Source organism: Gracilinanus agilis, chromosome 4 (assembly GCF_016433145.1).
Source record: "Gracilinanus agilis isolate LMUSP501 chromosome 4, AgileGrace, whole genome shotgun sequence".
Classification (NCBI taxonomy): Eukaryota; Metazoa; Chordata; class Mammalia; order Didelphimorphia; family Didelphidae; genus Gracilinanus; species Gracilinanus agilis.
In genome coordinates, this window is record NC_058133.1 from 243,480,474 (window position 1) to 243,487,691 (window position 7,218).

At 39.7% G+C, this 7,218-nt stretch overlaps 1 pseudogene; it reads left to right on the plus strand.

Moving 5' to 3' along the window:
* Positions 1–5,276, plus strand: part of LOC123246264 — a 51,296-nt pseudogene extending 46,020 nt beyond the window's left edge.
* The last annotated feature ends 1,942 nt before the right edge of the window (positions 5,277–7,218 follow it).

Below are 7,218 nucleotides of genomic sequence, written 5' to 3' on the forward strand. Positions count from 1 at the left end.
TTTATCCTCGCACTCAGCGACTGTCTGCGGTCTTTTGGCTCCTGAGGTTTGAGATCTGGTTTTTTCCAAGGTCAAGCCCCCTGGTGGGCTCCCTTGCTTGATCCTCTGCCGGAGGTTTCTTTACAAGTCTCAGAGCACTGCTTTCACAGTCGTATACCCGTCTGCACTGGTTCCCCACTCAGGGTTTCAGAGCCTTAGCTCGCGACTGTGTCTGCCTCCATCCGCGCCTCTGCCTGCGCTGCGTTCCGTGTCTGTGCTCAGAGTTTGTGTGTGTGTTCTTTAGCTTTTTGGGGACCTAAATCTTGCTGCTCTCAGGAACAGGCCCTGGAGCTACCAATGACTCGATGGGTGCCCCAAACTTGTTCTATTTCTTTTTAGCTGGCTTTGGCGCTGCAGGTGGTGTGTGTGGAGAGGGTGCGGGGGGAGCGGTTGCTCAGCCCAAGATTTAGTGAGAGCTTTTTCACCCCTTTATAGCATGGAAATGTCCTGATTCCATGTACCTTCCACACTGCACCTTGTTGTGGGGTTCCTCCATTCAACTTGTTTTGTTTTTATGTCTCCTTGAGAAGTCCTGTATGTTTTGGTCAGGAGAGGTTAAGGGCTGCTTTTTACTCTGCCGCCATCTTAACCCGGAAAACCCGGGTATGTACAGTTTTATGGCTCTTCAGATATGGTTCCAAATTGCTCTTCAGAATGGTTGGATTAGTCCACAGCTCTACCAACAGGACATTGATGTCTCAATTTTCTCACATCCCCTCCAACATTTATCTTTTTGTTTCAGTTAGTCTGATAAGCGTGAAGTGGTACTTTAGAATTATTTTAATCTGCATTTCTCTAATGAATAGTGATTTGGACCATTTTTTCATATGACTAAAAATAGTTTTAATTTCCTCATATTGCCTGTTCATATCCTTTTACCATTTGTCAACTGGGAAATGTTTTGTATTCTTCTAAGTTTGATTCAATATATGTGAGAAATGAGACTTTTGTCAAAGACACTTGCTATGAAATTTTTTCCCCAGTTTGTTGCTTCCCTTCTAATCTTGATTATATTGGTTATGTTTTGTGCAACCCTTTTTTAAATTTAATGCAGTCAAAGTTATCTATTGTTATCTATGTCTTATTTAACCATAAATTCTTCCTTTATCCATAGGTCTAACAGGTGAACTATTTTTTGTTCCCTTAGTTTGTTTATGGTATCACCCTTTATTTCTAAATCATATATCCATTTTTGCTTTATCTTGACATATGGTGTGAAGTGTTGGACTATGCCTACTTCCCTCTATTCCATTTTCCAGTTTTCCCAGAAATTTTTGTTAAATAGTGCTTTCTTCTTCCAAAAGCCTAGATCTTTGAGTTTGTCAAAAACTAGGTTTCTATGGTCATTTGCCAATTGTATATTGAATGCATAATCTATCCCCTTGATCTAGTACTTTATTTCTTAGTTATTACCAGATTATTTTGATGGCTGCCACTTTATAAAGATCCAGTACAGCTAAGCCACCTTCCTTCACACTTTCACCATGAAAACTCTTAATATTCTTGGCCTTTTGTTCTTCCAGATGAATTTGTTATTTTCTTCTTAGCTCTATGAAAGAATTTTTGAGTAGTTTGTTATGGCAGTGAATAGTTAAATTAATTATTTAAATTATTCAATTAAATTATTAAAATTATACAAAAATTAATTTTTTCATTCTTATTATAATATTATATCAGTTTACCTATCAGCAATTAATGTTTTTCTAATTATTTAGGTCTGGCTTTATTTGTATGAAAAATACTTTGTAGTATGATAATAAAATTAAATCTGCCCTGCCCATCCTTAATCTAATCACCAAAAGTAAGAACATCCCTACTTAATTCACAAGTTGGGAGGTCTGTGACCCACATTTGCTAGAGTGAGTGAGGAATCAAAATTTACTGACTGCCTCCTGGGCAGTCCTAAGAAAAGTGTCTGCTGTGAATAGACACGTAACTAAGAGGAAGGCACAGGAAGTGACGCAAAAGAAGCCCCTTTAAAAGAGAGTTCAGTGAGTTCAGCTTCTTCTTCTTAGTGTTTTGGACCTAAAGGAGCTCTGGCTGTCTGGCTGGGACTTTGGATGTGGTGAGACTGCTCTTAAATCTCTCTCTTTAACCTCCTTGGAGGTACTAGCCTGCAGAGGGGCCCTTGATTAGGAAGAGCCCTCATGGCTAAAACCCTTGTTAACTGACTTTTAGGCTCTCTGGTTGGGCCTCTGGAGCCCTGCAGCAGTAAAGCCAGGAACTGAGTAGTCTAGTCCTTTAAGCTAGATTTCTTACTCTACCCTCTTCTCATCTCTCTACTTCCACTCTCTCCTATATTTTATAAATAAATTACTAAAATCATTTTAGAATTGAGATTATTTCAATTCTTGGCAACCACACCTTTAAATATTAATATCCAAACAAAAACCCCCTTTTCCCTTTTACAGTATGTGTCATTGTATAGTTCCTGGGTGTGTCTTGACAGTAAACTTCTAAGTATTTTATATTGTCTGCAGTTATTTTAAATCAGATTTCTCTTTCTATCTCCTGCTGTTGGACTTTATTGGTTGTATGAAGAAATCCTGATGATTTATGTGGGTTTGTTTTATAAATCCTGAATTTGAGGAACTTTTTTGGGGGGAATCTTTTAGGGGAACTGAGGGACAGGGAAATATGATTGATCTACATTACCATATTTACAAAGAAATAGGAATGTTCAAACTACACTGACAGGATACAACCAGGCTTAGGAAAGGAACCATAGCTAGACGCTAGGGCACCTACCTTACAATGGATACTGAGTGGAAAAATCCAAACAAGGGCTGGACCACCTGGGAAAAGGACTCTGATACAATAAGAGAAACTTCTAGTACAAAAGGATATTTAGCATTTGATTAAGGTCTGCTAACGCCACCTAATTAATATCTTAAGGTCTATTATTCAGTCTAAGACTGGTTGAATCTGTGACTTCCCTAGAAGCAAACACTCAGATGACAAAAGGGCAAACTTGGGGTCTCCAGATTTCAAGCTGACTAAACTTGGGGTTTCTAGATCCCAAATTGACACAGACTTTGGGGCCCCTAGATTACAACTTGACACTGAAGGGAGGTGGAGATCTTAATGTCCTCAGTACCATTTTAATTCAATTCAATTTTTTTTTAAACCCTTGTACTTTCGGTGTATTGTCTCATAGGTGGAAGAGTGGTAAGGGTGGTGTAAGAATTAAAATTTAGTTATTATATTTATATATTAAAATTATGTGGCCGCCAGGAATCAACAATTCAGGTTGATTCCGTAATTAAATCAGACCCAAGTCAGCATCGGGTTGAGGAGTTTATTTACAATCAGGAAGGTGAGTAGTGATAAAGAGAAGAGGGAGGTTAGAAGTCTAAATAAATGAAGCTGTAAGCCGCAAGGCCCAACAGCCGGATAGGCAGAGTTTAGAATTGGCCAACTAGGCCAAGGAAGCCAGCCTAACTTACCCACGTGACAATACAGAGTGTAATCTGTCTGTGGTCTCAGGAGATGCTTCTTCTTCCAGTTCCAGACGCCAACTCCCTTCACAGGAAGTTCACTCACTTACTTAAAGAGAATGTGTCTTTCATCACTTCCTGTGGTCCACCTCTAATTCAAATGGACAAATGGCAGTTTCTACATTGATTTGGACTGCCCAAAGGGCAGTCCCTTATTCTTGATTTGTTACTTATTGTCACGTGTGGGTAACTCTCTCCCCTCCCCACTAAGGGAGGTGGGAGTGACATCATTAGCACGCCTGGGTTGGGTAGATTTTTGACTATTAATGGGATCGAGCTAATACTATTTACACAATCCCCCCTGATGATCATTGGGTGCCTAGTCACCCCAAGTGATCATGTTACACAAACATCTTCTACCACAAAGGTCCTTCTAACTACAATAGTTAGAGATAAGAGGGAAATGGAAAAGAGAGAAAGCAAAACCAATGTTTTGCTAAGCGCGTTGACAAGAAACCAATTGGGGGCAGTCCCCAATCAGCATAACATGTACAATTAAGGTAACTGTTCAAAAACCCCATCAGTCCATTCATTAGTACCCAAAGTTCGTTCTGGATCACTTGATGCAACAAAACCCCATCAGTTCAATCAATTGCAACCCAAAGTTCATTTTGGATCTCTTGATTAAACGTAGGTTCTTCAGGCATCTCTCTGCAAACAGTTCATTCTCTGGATTTAAGGAATCAGCAAGTTTCTTTCCCTGAGAATTTTCTCAAACAAAACCAAAAATTAAATCTTGGATATAATAAAAATACGATTAATCTTGGATTTTATAAAAATACAATCCCCCCTGACGTGGGTATTTAGAAAGAAATACCCAGATCAGCTCAATATATACAGTTGAGTCATGGGGTTGCATGAGTCAATTCAAAAGAAAAAGAAAAGAATAGCTACTGCCACTGTTACTTCTTTTTTTTTTTAACCCTTGTACTTCGGTGTATTGTCTCATAGGTGGAAGAGTGGTAAGGGTGGGCAATGGGGGTCAAGTGACCTGCCCAGGGTCACACAGCTGGGAAGTGGCTAAGGCCGGGTTTGAACCTAGGACCTCCTGTCTCTAGGCCTGACTCTCACTCCACTGAGCTACCCAGCTGCCCCTCTCAGTACCATTTTAATGATGAAGAACTGGAGATCAATTGCTGTGGAGCAGCATGCAGGTGACATCTTCGTGATCAGTCAAGTGGCCAACATGATCCTCTTTTTCCACCTGAATATCCATGTGGGTCTCCTCTATATCACACTCTGCATAGTGTTCCTGATGACTTGCAAACCCCCTCTCTACCAGAGTACATCAAGTAATGACAAGACAATTGATGAAGAGCTGGAATGGGACAAGTGGATCACATGGATTGTCAAGTTTTTTGCCAATTAGTCTAATGAGTGCCAGTCATTTGCTGACCTCCCCCTCAAGTACAATTGTACAGGGCTGAATTTTGGGAAAGTAGATGGTGGATGCTATCCTGATGTCAGTACATGATAAAAGGTGAGCATGCCACCTCTCAACAAGCAGCTTCTCACTCTGATCTTATTTCAAGGGGGCAAAGAGGACCCTGGATTGACAAGAAAGGTCGAGCTGTCTCTTGGACATTCTCTGAGGAGAATGTGATCCGGGAGTTCAGCCTGAATGAGCTGTACCAAGGTGCCAAGAAGCAGAACAAGTCCCAGGATGTGATACCTAAGGAGCAACCTGAGTCTGCAGCCCCTCACTCACAGCCTGATGAGGAGAACAAGAAGGACAAATAGGAACTCTGCTCTGCCCTACCAGACATTCCTGTAGCTTTTTCTTGGTTGCCCTTTCAGGCCTGCTTTTACTATGACTGAAGGCCTTCATAAGCTTCTGCCTTTCAGTATTAATATTTATTCCTTATTTGGAATAGACCTGGAGCCAGGCCCAAGACTCTAAGGGGAGGAATTAACAATGGCATACAAAAGTATGCCCTTTGTGACCAACCACCTCCCTCCAGTTTGGTCAGCTATTTCACCAAAGTGGGGAAAAATCAATTCCTTATCTCAGAAAGAGGAAGTTCCCTTCTGAATGTGAATATTTTTCTACTGATTGGGGCCCAGGAAGAACAGAGAATGGATTAATCCAGAAATCACATGTCTTTGCAATTCAGTGCTTCTTCCAGAGGCAAATAGAGAGCCCTTTAGATCAAACAGGGTTCAAGTCAGAGGCACCACTAACAAACCTTCAGCATCATTGACCTCACTTCCCTTAGGACTTTTTAGGCTTCCTTATTGCTCTTTAGCATTTGGTAAAGAGTTTTGATTTAACTTTGGTTTAGGTACTAGTAAGAATTAAAATCCATTAACAACAGGTCTTTCTCCTACCCCAGAGAGGGGAAAGCTGGGGTTCAAGTTGTTTTTAGAAATGTTCATTAATTTCAATACTCCTTTCCTTTGAGTCAAGAAGAACTAAGAGCATGTAGTGTCTGAATATTGAGTACAGCTATTCCTGTGACTTTGATTGATGTTAAACTGGAAAAAACACAGAGCTATTAAACAGTCAGAAAAAAAAACACATCTTTAATCAGGAGGAGTATATTTCAGGCTTCCTTTGACACTTTTTATTGATATTGTTAGTTTTGTATCCCCTTCACCTCTTTTCCCCCCCCAAATCAATATGTATTTCCTTTCTCTGTCCCCAATATTGAACCAAATAAAAAGGACAAGCCTAAAATAAAAAAAAAAAGTTTGCCTAGACTAGGTATAGTCTAGTGATTTTTACTTATTCTCTGTCTTTTTTCTAGGACAGTTGTTTTTGCTCTGAGATACTTATACTTTCTTCTATATTTTTTCAGTCTTTTGACTTTGTCTTAATATTTTTCACTATTTGATGGAGTTGTTAGCTCCTACTTGGTCAATGTTATTTTCAGGGCGATTTTTCTTGAGTAAAGATTATGTCTTGTTCAAACCATTAATTTTTTTCAAAAGCTTTCTTCCAGAGTTATAATTTATTTTCTTTTTCTCCCTGTAGCACTGTTAGAATATAGATTCAGGACAAACTAATGAGGCAACTTGTGTCTACAAGTGATGTTCTAGGGTCAGGAAGAGTCATGGTATCCTTTGACCCAGAATTACCATTATTGTGTCTATATATACCAAAGAGATCAAAGAGAGTGTGAAAGGGTGGCAGTGAATTAGAAACTGAAGGGATGACCATCAATTGATTTTGCTAGCAAAATGAATGCATGTGTTATGTATGTATACTGTAATACAAGTGAATTTTAATGAAAATATAATAAGATGTCATTAAAAGAAGACTAATGAATTATGTTTCAATGTTTTTCTAAGTTATTTATTATTATTATTATTATTATTATTCCTGTTGACTCCTTAGGAGCATAGGGCCGCAACCATCTCACGCCAGCGGACTCTGTTCTGGGCAACTTCCCCCAGCTGGGCCCATGTCATTCCGACTGTTTTTGTTTCATTTTCGACAGATCTTCGCCAGGTCTGTTTTGGTCTTCTGACTTTCCTCCTCCCTGAAGGGTTCCAGCACAATGCTTGTCTGGCTATGTTGTCTTCCGGTTTTCGTAGCGTATGTCCTATCCATCTCCACTTACGTTTCTTTATGTCCTGACTAATGGGATACTGAATTGTTCTTTCCCAGAGACTAGCATTGGAGATCTTTTCAGGCCATCTGATGTTCAAGATGTAGCGTAGACATCTGTTAACAAAGACC